The 13,755-nt window shown below is 39.3% G+C and overlaps 1 non-coding gene across 1 annotated transcript; it reads right to left on the bottom strand.

The window, feature by feature from the left end:
* Positions 1 to 12,105: 12,105 nt before the first annotated feature.
* On the bottom strand, positions 12,106 to 12,213 carry LOC112773769 (small nucleolar RNA R71). Its single transcript, XR_003188300.1, has one exon. It is a non-coding gene; the product is annotated as a small nucleolar RNA R71 (small nucleolar RNA).
* Positions 12,214 to 13,755: the final 1,542 nt, after the last annotated feature.

Here is a 13,755-nt window from a genome sequence, read left to right as displayed (position 1 = left end):
GAATATCTTAGAAGCGAAATAAGATGAATTGAATAGAAAACAGTAGTATTTTGCATTAATCTTTGAGGAATAGCAGAGCTCCACACCTTAATCTATGGAGTGCAGAAACTCTACCGTTGAAAATATATAAGTGATAATGGAGTTCATTGGTCGCGGCCCCAGAGGGGAACCGGAGTAACCAAGACTACGAATACAATGATAAAAAGTTCTATTTATAATAAACTAGTCACTAGGGTTTACAGAAGTAAGTAATTGATGCATAAATCCACTTCCGGGTCCCGCTTGGTGTGTGCTTGGGCTGAGCTTGAAGTCTACACGTGGAGAGGTTATTCTTGGAGTTGAACGCCAGCTTTTGTGCCAGTTTGGGCGTTGAACTCCACTTTGCAACTTGTTTCTGGCGCTGGACGCCAGAATTGGGCAGAGAGCTGGTGTTGAACGCCAGTTTGCGTCGTCTAAACTTGGGCAAAGTATGCACTATTATATATTTCGGGAAGCCCCGGATGTCTAATTTCCAACGCAATTGGAAGCGCGCCATTTTGAGTTCTGTAGCTCCAGAAAATCCATTTTGAGTGCAGGGAGGTCAGAATCCAACAGCATCAGCAGTCCTTCTTCAACCTCTGAATCTGATTTTTGCTCAAGTCCCTCAATTAAATACCTAAAATCACAGAAAAACACACAAACTCATAGTAAAGTCCAGAAATGTGAATTTAACATAAAAACTAATGAAAACATCCCTAAAAGTAACCAGATTCTACTAAAAACATACTAAAAACAATGCCAAAAAGCGTATAAATTATCCGCTCATCACAACACCAAACTTAAATTGTTGCTTGTCCCCAAGCAACTGAAAATCAAATAGGATAAAAAGAAGAGAATATACTATAAATTCCAAACTATCAATGAAACATAGCTCCAATCAAATGAGCGGGACTTATAGCTTTTTGCCTCTAGAATAGTTTTGGCATCTCACTATATCCATTGAAGTTCAAAATGATTGGCTTCTATAGGAACTCAGAGTTTAGATAGTGTTATTGACTCTCCTAGTTCAGTATGATGATTCTTGAACACAGCTATTTTATGAGTCTTGGCCGTGGCCCTAAGCACTTTGTTTTCCAGTATTACTACCGGATACATAAATGCCACAGACACATAATTGGGTGAACCTTTTCAGATTGTGACTCAGCTTTGCTAAAGTCCCCAATTAGAGGTGTCCAGGGTTCTTAAGCACACTCTTTTTTTGCTTTGGACCTTGACTTTAACCGCTCAGTCTCAAGTTTGCACTTGACACCTGCACGCCACAAGCACATGGTTAAGGACAACTTGGTTTAGCCGCTTAGACCAGGATTTTATTCCTTTAGGCCCTCCTATCCACTGATGCTCAAAGCCTTGGGATCCTTTTTATTTATCCTTGCCTTTTGGTTTTAAGGGTTATTGGCTTTTTGCTTTTGCCTCTTGGTTTTAAGAGCTTTGACTTTTTCTTCTTGCTTTTTCTTTTTCTTTCTATTTTTTTTCGCCTTTTTTTTTTTTCTGCAAGCTTTGTTCTTTGCTGCTTTTTCTTGCTTCAAGAATCATTTTTGTGATTTTTTAGATTATCAAATAACATGTCTCCTAGTCATCATTCTTTCAAGAGCCAACATATTTAACATTCTTAAACAACAACTTCAAAAGACATATGCACTGTTCAAGCATTCCTTCAGAAAACAAGAAGCATTGTCACCACATCAATATAATTAAGCTAAGTTCAAGGATAAATTCAAAACTCATGTACTTCTTGTTCTTTTGAATTAAAACATTTTTCATTTAAGAGAGGTGATGGATTCATAGGACATTCATAACTTTAAGACATAGTTACTAACTACTAATGATCATGTAATGAAGACACAAACGTAGATAAGCACATAACATAGAAAACGAAAAAACAGAACAAATAAGAACAAGGAATGAATCCACCTTAGTGATGGTGGCGTTTCCTTCTTGAGGAACCAATGATGTCCTTGAGCTCTTCTATGTCTCTTCCTTGTCTTTGTTGCTCCTCCCTCATTGCTTTTTGATCTTCTCTAATTTCATGAAGAATGATGGAGTGCTCTTGATGTTCCACCCTTAATTGTCCCATGTTGAAACTTAATTCTCCTAGGGAGGTGTTAATTTGCTCCTAATAGTTTTGTGGAGGAAAATGCATATGAGGCATCTCCGGGATCTCATGGTGATGAGCTTCCTGCGCCTCTTGAGCTCCATGAATGGGCTCTCTTGTTTGCTCCATCTTTTTCTTAGTGATGAGCTTCTCTTCATCAATGTGAATGTCTCCTTCTATGGAAGCTCCAGCTGAGTAACATAGATGGCAGATAAGATGAGGAAAAGCTAGCCTTGCCCCAGGAGAGGGCTTTTCGGCTATTTTGTAGAGTTCAAGGGAGATGACTTCATGAACCTCTACTTCTTCTCCAATCATGATGCTATGGATCATGATGGCCCGATCCACAGTAACTTCAGATCGGTTGCTAGTGGGGATGATGGAGCGTTGGATGAACTCCAACCATCCTCTAGCCACAGGCTTGAGGTCCAATCTTCTTAGTTGAACCGGCTTGCCTTTGGAGTCAATCTTCCATTGAGCTCCTTCCACACATATGTCCATGAGGACTTGGTCCAACCTTTGATTAAAGTTGACCCTTCTAGTGTAGGGGCGTTCATCTCCTTGCATCATAGGCAAGTTAAATGCCAACCTCACATTTTTCGGACTAAAATCCAAGTATTTCCCCTGAACCATTGTAACATAGTTCTTTGGATCTAGGTTCTTACTTTGATCATGGTTCTTGGTGATCCATGCATTGGCATAGAACTCTTGAACCATTAGGATGCCGACTTGTTGGATGGGATTTGTTAAAACTTCCCAACTTCTTCTTTGAATTTCATGTCGGATCTCCAGATACTCATTTCTTTTGAGTTTGAAAGGGACCTCGGGGATCACCTTCTTCTTGCCCACAACATCATAGAAGTGGTCTTGATGAGCTTTGGAGATGAACCTTTCCATCTCCCATGACTCGGAGGTGGAAGCTTTTGTCTTCCCTTTCCCTTTTCTAGAGGATTCTCCGATCTTGGGTGCCATCAATGGTAATGGAAAAACAAAAATCTTATGCTTTTACCACACCAAACTTAGAATATTGCTCGCCTTCGAGCAAGAAAAGAAAGAATTAGATGAAGAAGAAGAAGAAAAGATGGAGAAGAGGGGGGAGGTGTGTTTCGGCCAAGAAGAGAAGAGAGGGTTGTGTTGTGTGAAAATGAGGAAGAATGGAAGGCTTTATATAGGGAAGGGAGGGGGGTTAAGGTTCGGCCATATGGGTGGGTTTGGGTGGAAAATTGATTTGAATTTTGAAGGTAGGTGGAGTTTATTGGGTAGGTTTATGGGGAAGAGTGGGTGGATGTGAGTGGTGAAGGGTTAATAGGGAAGAGAGATGGAGGTGATAGGTGAAGGGTTTTGGGGAAGAGTGTTTATTGGGAATAGAGGATGATTGAGAAGATAGAAGAGAGTGAGTGGAGGTAGGTGGGGATCCTGTGGGGTCCACAGGTCCTGAGATGATCCTGTGGGGTCCACAGATCCTGAGGTGTTCAAAGATTTACAATTGGTATGCGAAATTGTTACTCAGGTTGTGAATTATTGTTCGAAATTGATTCCTTGGTGATGGCACCAAAAACGGATGCATAGAACCATGGTCTAAACATATCTTCACAACTTCGCATAACTAACCAGCAAGTGCACAGGGTCGTCCAAGTAATACCTTACATGAGTAAGGGTCGAATCCCACAGAGATTGTTGGTATGAAGCAAGCTATGGTCACCTTGTAAATCTCAGTCAGGCGGATATAAAATAGTTATGTAGTTTTCAAAATTTAATACTAAAATAAGGATAGAAATACTTATGTAAATCATTGGTGAGAATTTCAGATAAGCGTATGGAGATGCATTCATTCCTATGAACCTCTGTTTTCCTGCTGTCTTCATCCAATCCGTCTTACTCCTTTCTATGGCTGGCTTTATGTAAGGATGTCACCGGTGCCAATGGCTACTTTCAATCCTCTTGGGAAAATGGTCCAAATGCTCTGTCACAGCACGGCTAATCGTCTGGAGGCATCACCCTTGTCGTTAGTTGCATCCTATTCCTCTCTGTGAAAATGGTCCGATGCGCTGTCACTGCATGGCTAATCATCTTGGAGGTTCTCGATCATACTGGAATAGAATTTACTATCCTTTTGCGTCTGTCACTACGCCCAGCACTCGCGAGTTTGGAGTTCGTCACAGTCATTCAATCCCAGAGTCCTACTCGGAATACCACGGACAAGGTTTAGACTTTCCGGACTCTCAAGAATGCCGCCATCAATCTAGCTTATACCACGAAGATTCTGATTAAGAGATCTAAGAGATACTCATTCAATCTCATGTAGAACGGAAGTGGTTGTCAGGCACGCGTTCATAGGGAATGATGATGATTGTCACGTTCATCACATTCAGGTTGAAGTGCGAATGAATATCTTAGAAGCGAAATAAGATGAATTGAATAGAAAACAGTAGTATTTTGCATTAATCTTTGAGGAATAGCAGAGCTCCACACCTTAATCTATGGAGTGCAGAAACTCTATCGTTAAAAATACATAAGTGATAATGGAGTTCATTGGCTCGGCCCCAGAGGGGAACCGGAGTAACCAAGACTACGAATACAATGATAAAAAGTTCTATTTATAATAAACTAGTCACTAGGGTTTACAGAAGTAAGTAATTGATGAATAAATCCACTTCCGGGGCCCACTTGGTGTGTGCTTGGGCTGAGCTTGAAGTCTACACGTGGAGAGGTCATTCTTGGAGTTGAACGCCAGCTTTTGTGCCAGTTTGGGCGTTGAACTCCACTTTGCAACTTGTTTCTGGCGCTGGACGCCAGAATTGGGCAGAGAGCTGGCGTTGAACGCCAGTTTGCGTCATCTAAACTTGGGCAAAGTATGCACTATTATATATTTCTGGAAAGCCCTGGATGTCTACTTTCCAACGCAATTGGAAGCGCGCCATTGTGAGTTCTGTAGCTCCAGAAAATCCATTTTGAGTGCAGGGAGGTCAGAATCCAACAGCATCAGCAGTCCTTCTTCAACCTCTGAATCTGATTTTTGCTCAAGTCCCTCAATTTTAGCCAGAAAATACCTGAAATCACAGAAAAATACACAAACTCATAGTAAAGTCCAGAAATGTGAATTTAACATAAAAAATAATGAAAACATCCCTAAAAGTAACCAGATTCTACTAAAAACATACTAAAAACAATGCCAAAAAGCGTATAAATTATCCGCTCATCAGGCATCTCATCCCTTTGGGATGTGTTTCCCGACTTCTGACACTGATGGCGAGACACACAGAATCGGTTAGCATCCTTGAATAAGGTTGGCCACCAGAATCCACAATCCAACACCTTTTTAGCGGTCCTTTGTGGGCCAAAGTGGCCGCCACATTCGGACGAATGACAAGCTTCAAGAATGGGTTGGATTTTAGATTCCGGGACACATCTTCAAATTACTTGGTCCACTCCTCTCTTTCACAAGTGAGGGTCATCCCAAATATAGTATTTGGAATCACTCCTCAACTTATAACTTCGCTGTTTAGAAAAGTTGGGAGGGAAGAGTTTTGTAACCAAGTAGTTTACTATTGGGGCAACTCAAGGAAAGCTATCCGACACATCATGCAAACTATCCAACGGGAATGAGTCATTGATCAAAAATGGGTCAAATTTTAAATTCTCAATGCGGCTTAAATAATCTGCAACCAGGTTTTGAGACCCACTCCGGTCCCTAATCTCAATGTCGAATTCTTGCAAAAGCAAGATCCAACGTATGAGTCTAGCTTTGACTCATTCTTTGTCAATAAGTACTTTAAAGCTGCATGATCCGTGTATACCACTATCTTTGATCCTAGCAGGAGTTCTTTTTCAGTAGTGGTATAGTTGGATTGTGATGCATCCAGTGTTTTAGAAGAGTAAGCAATGACATAAGGAAGTTTACCATCGCGCTGTGCAAGCGCGGCACCTACAGCATGGTTTGACGCATCACACATTATCTCAAATGGCAATGTCCAGTTGGGGCCTCGCACAATCGGTGCTGTGGTAAGAACTCTCTTTAGCTCTTCAAATGCTTTCACACATTCACTGTCAAGCTCAAAGTCCACATCTTTTTGGAGTAGGCGCGACAATGGCAAAGCAATCTTGCTGAAATCTTTGATAAAGCGCCTATAGAATCCTGCATGTCCTAAAAACGAGCGGACCTCCCTCACAGATGAGGGGTGAGGTAAAGTGGTGATAACATCGACCTTGGCCGGGTCTACAGAAATGCCTTTATGAGATACTACATGTCCCAACACTATACCTTGTCTTACCATAAAATGACACTTTTCAAAATTCAAGACAAGGTTAGTGTCAACACATCTAGCTAAGACTTTGGCCAAGTTCTCTAAGAAAAAATCAAATGAAGTTCCATAAACACTGAAGTCATCCATAAAGACTTCCAGACAATCCTCCATTAGATCGGAAAAGACACTCGTCATACACCGCTGAAAAGTAGTAGGTGCATTACATAGTCCAAATGGCATCCTTTTATAGGCAAAGGTGCCAAAAGGGCAAGTGAATATGGTCTTTTCCTGATCTTCAGGGGCAATATGAATCTGGAAGTAACCAGTGAATCCATCAAGAAAACAATAATGGGATTTACCCTCCAAACGGTCCAACATCTGATCGATAAAGGGCAAAGGATAGTGGTCCTTTCTTGTAGCGGCGTTCAATCTTCTATAATCAGTACACACTCGCCACGCATTTTGCACTCTCTTGGTGACCACTTCACCATCATCCTTTTTAACCGCAGTGATGCCCGATTTCTTGGGAACAACCTGGACCGGGCTCACCCATTCACTGTCAGAAATTGGGTATATGATACCCGCATCAAGTAGTCTAGTGACCTCCTTCTTTACCACATCGAGGATAGTTGGGTTGAGCCTTCTTTGCGGTTGCCTAACCGGCCTAGCTCCCTCTTGGAGAAATATGCGATGCATGCACTTGCGGGGGTCAATCCCCACAATATTGGATAGGCTCCATCCAATTACCTTTTTGTACTTTCTTAGAACATCTAGGAGCTTCTCTTCCTCTTCACGAGAAAGCTCACTAGCAATAATGACCGGAAACTTTTGGTTGTCCTCTAAGAAAGCATACTTCAAATAAGATGGAAGAGGTTTTAATTCACTCTTTGCCTCAAGCTGAGGTTCCTTTTCATCAAGCTCACGGAGTTCATTCTCAACAACTTTCTCATGTTCACCCTCTTGGTCATCTGTCTCTTCAACAATAAGGTAGCATATGTTGTTGTGGTCTTCTTCTTGCACTTCCGCTACCACTTCATCAATTACATCACATCGGAGAACGGAATGCTCTTCGGGAGGATGCTTCATGGCTTCTTCCAAATTGAACTTGATAGTCTTGTCTCCAACCACAAAGGAGTATGTGCCGGTAAAGACATCTAACTTGAATTTAGAGGTCTTAAGGAAGGGTTTACCAAGTAGAATGGAGGATGAGCTTCTATTTTCTGTTGGAGGCATTTCAAGGATGTAAAAGTCAACCAGAAAAACCAAATCCTCGATCGCCACAAGTACATCTTCGGCTATTCCTATCACCGTGATCACACTTTTATCGGCTAAGGCAAACTTCGTCGTCGACTTCTTTAATGGAGCTAAATTCAACCGCGCAAAAATAGAAAGCGGCATGATGCTTACACAAGCTCCTAGGTCACACATACAGTCATGAAAAGTGCACCCACCAATACAACAAGACACCAAACAAGGTCCAGGGTCACCACATTTCTTTGGAATAGGTTCCATCAAGGAAGAAATTGAACTACCCAAGAATAATGTCTCCAATTCTCCTATCCTATCCTTGTGTGTACACAAGTCTTTCAAAAATTTTGCATACTTTAGAATTTGTTGAATAGCATCAAGAAGTGGTATGGTTACTGATGAGCGAATAATTTATACGCTTTTTGGCATTGTTTTTAGTATATTTTTAGTAGGATCTAGCTACTTTTAGGGATGTTTTTATTAGTTTTTATGTTAAATTCACATTTCTGGACTTTACTATGAGTTTGTGTGTTTTTCTGTGATTTCAGGTATTTTCTGGCTGAAATTGAGGGACTTGAGCAAAAATCAAATTCAGAGGTTGAAGAAGGACTGCTGATGCTGTTGGATTCTGACCTCCCTGCACTCAAAGTGGATTTTCTGGAGCTACAGAACTCAAAATGGCGTGATTCCAATTGCGTTGGAAAGTAGACATCCAGGGCTTTCCAGAAATAAATAATAGTCCATACTTTGGCCGAGTTTAGATGATGAAAAAGGGCATTGAACGCCAGTTCTACGCTGTAGTCTAGAGTTAAACGCCAGAAACACGTCACAAACCAGAGTTGAACGCCAAAAACATGTTACAACTTGGCGTTCAACTCCAGAAGAAGCCTCTGCACGTGTAAACTTCAAGCTCAGCCCAGGCACACACTATGGGGGCCCCGGAAGTGGATTTATGCATCAATTACTTACTTTTGTAAACCCTAGTAGCTAGTCTAGTATAAATAGGACCTTTTACTATTGTATTAGACATCTTGGGACGTTTAGTTCTTAGACTTGGGGGCTGGCCATTCGGCCATGCCTGAACCTTCATCACTTATGTATTTTCAACGATAGAGTTTCTACACTCCAGAGATTAAGGTGTAGAGCTCTGCTGTTCCTCATGAATTAATGCAAAGTACTACTATTTTTCTATTCAATTCAACTTATTCTGCTTCTAAGATATTCATTCACACTTCAATATGAATGTGATGAATGTGACAATCATCATCATTCCCCCATGAACGCGTGCCTGACAACCACTTCCGTTCCACCTTAGATTGGATGAGTATCTCTTGGATCTCTTAATCAGAATCTTCGTGGTATAAGCTAGATTGATGGCGGCATTCATGAGAGTCCGGAAAGTCTAAACCTTGTCTGTGGTATTCCGAGTAGGACTCAGGGATTGAATGACTGTGACGAGCTTCAAACTCGCGAGTGCTGGGCGTAGTGACAGACGCAAAAGGATAGTAAATCCTATTCCAGTATGATCGAGAACCTCCAGATGATTAGCCATGCCATGACAGAGCATTTGGACCATTTTCACAGAGAGGATGGGATGTAGCCATTGACAACGGTGATGCCCTTACAGAAAGCTTGCCATGGAAAGGAGTAAGACTGATTGGATGAAGACAGCGGGAAAGCAGAGATTCAGAGGAACGAAAGCATCTCTATATGCATATCTGAAATTCTCACCAATGAATTACATAAGTATTTCTATCTTTATTTTCTGTTTATTTATTATTATTATTCGAAAATACTATAACCATTTGATATCCGCCTGACTGAGATTTACAAGGTGACCATAGCTTGCTTCATGCCAACAATCTCCGTGGGATCGACCCTTACTCACGTAAGGTTTTATTACTTGGACGACCCAGTGCACTTGCTGGTTAGTTGTGCGAAGTTGTGAAGTTTTGTCTGGACCATGGTATTGTGCACCAGTTCTTGGAGCCATTGCCAGGGAGAGAACGAACAACAAATTTTACAACCTCAGAGTAACAATTTCGCATACCAAGTTTTTGGCGCCGTTGCCGGGGATTGTTCGAGTTTGGACAACTGAAGGTTCATCTTGTTGCTCAGATTAGGTAATTTTCTTCTTGTTTCAACTTTTATTTGGTTTGCAAAAAACTTTTTCAAAAAATTTTTTCTTTGTTTTTGTTTTTCTTCAAAGAAATTTTTGAAAAAAAAAATTTATATTTTTCTTCAGAATTTTTAAGAATGAATTTTAGTGTTTCATGAAGCATGTTGAAGCCTGGCTGGCTGTAAAGCCATATCCAAATTCTTTTGGACTGAGGCTTCCAAACCATCATCACAAGAGCAAGCTAGCTGTTCCTGATCCACCTGCTGTTGTATGACTAATTTGTATCTTCTAAAGCTTGGCTGGCTATTAAGCCATGTCTAACCCTTGGATTGGAGCTTTAGACTAAGAGTGCAAGATTCCTGGAATTCATATTAAAAAATTTGGAATTCTTATTTTTCTTTTTCACATTAATTTTCAAAAAAAAATCCAAAAAAAATTTATAAAATCATAAAAATCAAAAATATTTTGTGTTTCTTGTTTGAGTCTTGAGTCAAATTTTAAGTTTGGTGTCAATTGCATACTCATCTTGCATTTTTCGAAAATTGCATTCATGCATTGCATTCATCATGATCTTCAAGTTGTTCTTGATAACCCTTCTTGATTGATCTTCATATTATATTGTTTTGTGTTGTATGGTGTTTTTCATATGCATTCTTGAATTCTTAGTGTCTAAATATTAAAAATTTCTAAGTTTGGTGTCTTGCATGTTTTCTTTTCTTGAAAATTTTTCAAAAATAAGTTCTTGATGTTCATCTTGACATTCATAGTGTTCTTGGTGTTCATCTTGACATTCATAGCATTCTTGCATGCATTCATTGTTTTGATCCAAAATTTTCATGCACTGCATCATTTTCATGTTTTTCTCTTTCATCATTAAAAATTCAAAAATAAAAAAATATCTTTCCCTTTTTTTTCACTCATAAATTTCGAAAATTTGGAATGAAGTTTTCAAAAATTTTTAAAATCTAATTGTTTCTTATGAGTCAAATCAAATTTTCAATTTAAAAATCTTATCTTTTTCAAAATCTTTTTCAAAAATCAAATCTTTTTCATTTTTCTTAATTAATTTCGAAAATTATAAAAATATTTTTCAAAAATCTTTTTCTTAATCTTCTCTCATAATTTTCGAAAATACCATCAAAAATTAATATTTTGATTCAAAAATTTCAAGTTTGTTACTTGCTTGTTAAGAAAGATTCAAACTTTAAGTTCTAGAATCATATCTTGTGATTACTTGTGAGTCAAGTCATTAATTTTGATTTTTAAAATTCAAATCTTTTTCAAAACTAATTTTAATCAAATCTTTCTATCATATCTTTTTCAAAATTTTATCTTTTTCAAAAATTTGATTTTAAAATATCTTTTCTAACTTCTTATCGTCTTATCTTTTCAAAATTGACTTTCAAATCTTTTTCAACTAACTAATTGACTTTTTGTTTGTTTCTTATCTTTTTCAAAACTACCTAACTAACTCTCTCTCTCTAATTTTCGAAAATCTCTTCCCTCTTTTTCAAAAATTCTTTTTAATTAACTAATTGTTTCAATTTTCAATTTTAATTTGCTTTCATTCCTAATTTTCGAAAATCACTAACCCTTTTTAAAATTTTATTTTTGAAAATCCTCTTTCTCTCTCATCTCCTTCTATTTATTTATTCATCTACTAACACTTCATCTCACCCAAATTCGAACCCCCTCTTCCATCTGTGTTCAAATTTTCTCTTCTTCCCTTCTTTACATTACATTCTTTTCTTCTTCTACTCACACAGGGGAACCTCTATACCTGGGTAAAAAGGATCCCTATTATTATTATTTTTTTGTTCCCTCTTTTTTATATGAGCAGGAGCAAGGACAAAAACACTCTTGTTGAAGCAGATCCTGAACCTGAAAGGACTCTGAAAAGGAAACTAAGAGAAGCTAAAATACAACAATCCAGAGACAACCTTACAGGAATTTTTGAACAAGAAGAGGATATGGCAGCCGAAAATAATAATAATGCAAGGAGGATGCTTGGTGACTTTACTGTACCAAATTCCAATTTACATGGAAGAAGCATCTCCATTCCTACCATTGGAGCAAACAATTTTGAGCTGAAACCTCAATTAGTTTTTCTGATGCAACAGAACTGCAAGTTTCATGGATTTCCATCTGAAGATCCTTTTCAGTTCTTAACTGAATTCTTGCAGATCTGTGATACTCTTAAGACTAATGGAGTAGATCCTGAAGTCTACAGGCTCATGCTTTTCCCTTTTGCTGTGAGAGACAGAGCTAGAATATGGTTGGATTCTCAACCTAAAGATAGCCTGAACTCTTGGGATAAGCTGGTCAAGGCTTTCTTAGCCAAGTTCTTTCCTCCTCAAAAGCTGAGTAAGCTTAAAGTGGATGTTCAAACCTTCAGACAGAAAGAAGGTGAATCCCTCTATAAAGCTTGGGAGAGATACAAGGAACTGACCAAAAAGTGTCCTTCTGACATGCTTTCAGAATGGACCATCCTGGATATATTCTATGATGGTCTATCTGAATTAGCTAAAATGTCATTGGATACTTCTGCAGGTGGATCCATTCACCTAAAGAAAATGCCTGCAGAAGCTCAAGAACTCATTGACATGGTTGCTAATAACCAGTTCATGTACACTTCTGAGAGGAATCCTGTGAGTAATGGGACGCCTCAGAAGAAAGGAGTTCTTAAAATTGATACTCTGAATGCCATATTGGCTCAGAATAAAATATTGACTCAGCAAGTCAATATGATTTCTCAGAGTTTGAATGGAATGCAAGCTGCATCCAAGAGTACTCAAGAGGCATCTTTTGAAGAAGAGGCTTATGATCCTGAGAACCCTGCAATACCAGAGGTAAATTATATGGGTGAACCTTATGGAAACACCTATAATCCCTCATGGAGAAATCACCCAAATTTCTCATGGAAGGATCAACAAAAGCCTCAACAAGGCTTTAATAATGGTGGAAGAAATAGGTTTAACAATAGTAAATCTTTTCCATCATCCACTCAGCAACAGACAGAGAACTCTGAACAAAATACCTCTAATTTAGCAAACTTAGTCTCTGATCTATCTAAGGCCACTATGAGTTTCATGAATGAAACAAGGTCCTCCATTAGAAATTTGGAGGCACAAGTGGGCCAGCTGAGTAAGAAGATCACTGAAACCCCTCCTAGTGCTCTCCCAAGCAATACAGAAGAAAATCCAAAAGGAGAGTGCAAGGCCATTGAATTGACTATCATGGCCGAACCCACAAGAGAGGAGGAGGACATGAATCCCAGTGAGGAAGACCTCCTGGGACTTCCAGTGATCAATAAGGAGTTTCCCTCTGAGGAACTAAAGGAATCTGGGACTCATCTAGAGACCACAGAGATTCCATTGAACCTCCTTATGCCATTCATGAGTTCTGATGAGTATTCTTCTTCTGAAGAGAATAAGGATGTCACTGAAGAACAAGTTGCCAAGTTCCTTGGTGCAATCATGAAGCTGAATGCCAATTTATTTGGTAATGAGACTTGGGGAGATGAACCTCCCCTATTCACCAATGAACTAAATGCATTGGATCAACTGAGATTGCCTCAGAAGAAACAGGATCCTGGAAAGTTCCTAATACCTTGTACCATAGGCACCATAACCTTTGAGAAGGCTCTATGTGATCTTGGGTCAGGAATAAACCTCATGCCACTCTCTGTAATGGAGAAACTGGGAATCTTTGAGGTACAAGCTGCTAAAATCTCATTAGAGATGGCAGACAATTCCAGAAAATAGGCTTATGGACAAGTAGAGGACATAGTAGTAAAGGTTGGAGGCCTTTACATCCCTGCTGATTTCATAATCCTAAATACTGGGAAGGATGAGGATGAATCCATCATCCTTGGAAGACCCTTCCTAACCACAGCAAGAGCTGTGATTGATATTAACAGAGGTGAACTAGTCCCTCAATTGAATGAGGACTCCCTTGAGTTTAAAACTCAAGGACATCCTTCTGTAAACATGGAAAAGAGGCACAGTAAGCTTCTC

The sequence above is a fragment of the Arachis hypogaea genome, chromosome 18 (assembly GCF_003086295.3).
Source record: "Arachis hypogaea cultivar Tifrunner chromosome 18, arahy.Tifrunner.gnm2.J5K5, whole genome shotgun sequence".
Lineage (NCBI taxonomy): Eukaryota > Viridiplantae > Streptophyta > Magnoliopsida > Fabales > Fabaceae > Arachis > Arachis hypogaea.
Note: the sequence above shows the minus strand (reverse complement) of the source record. Positions and strands in the feature narration are given on the sequence as shown.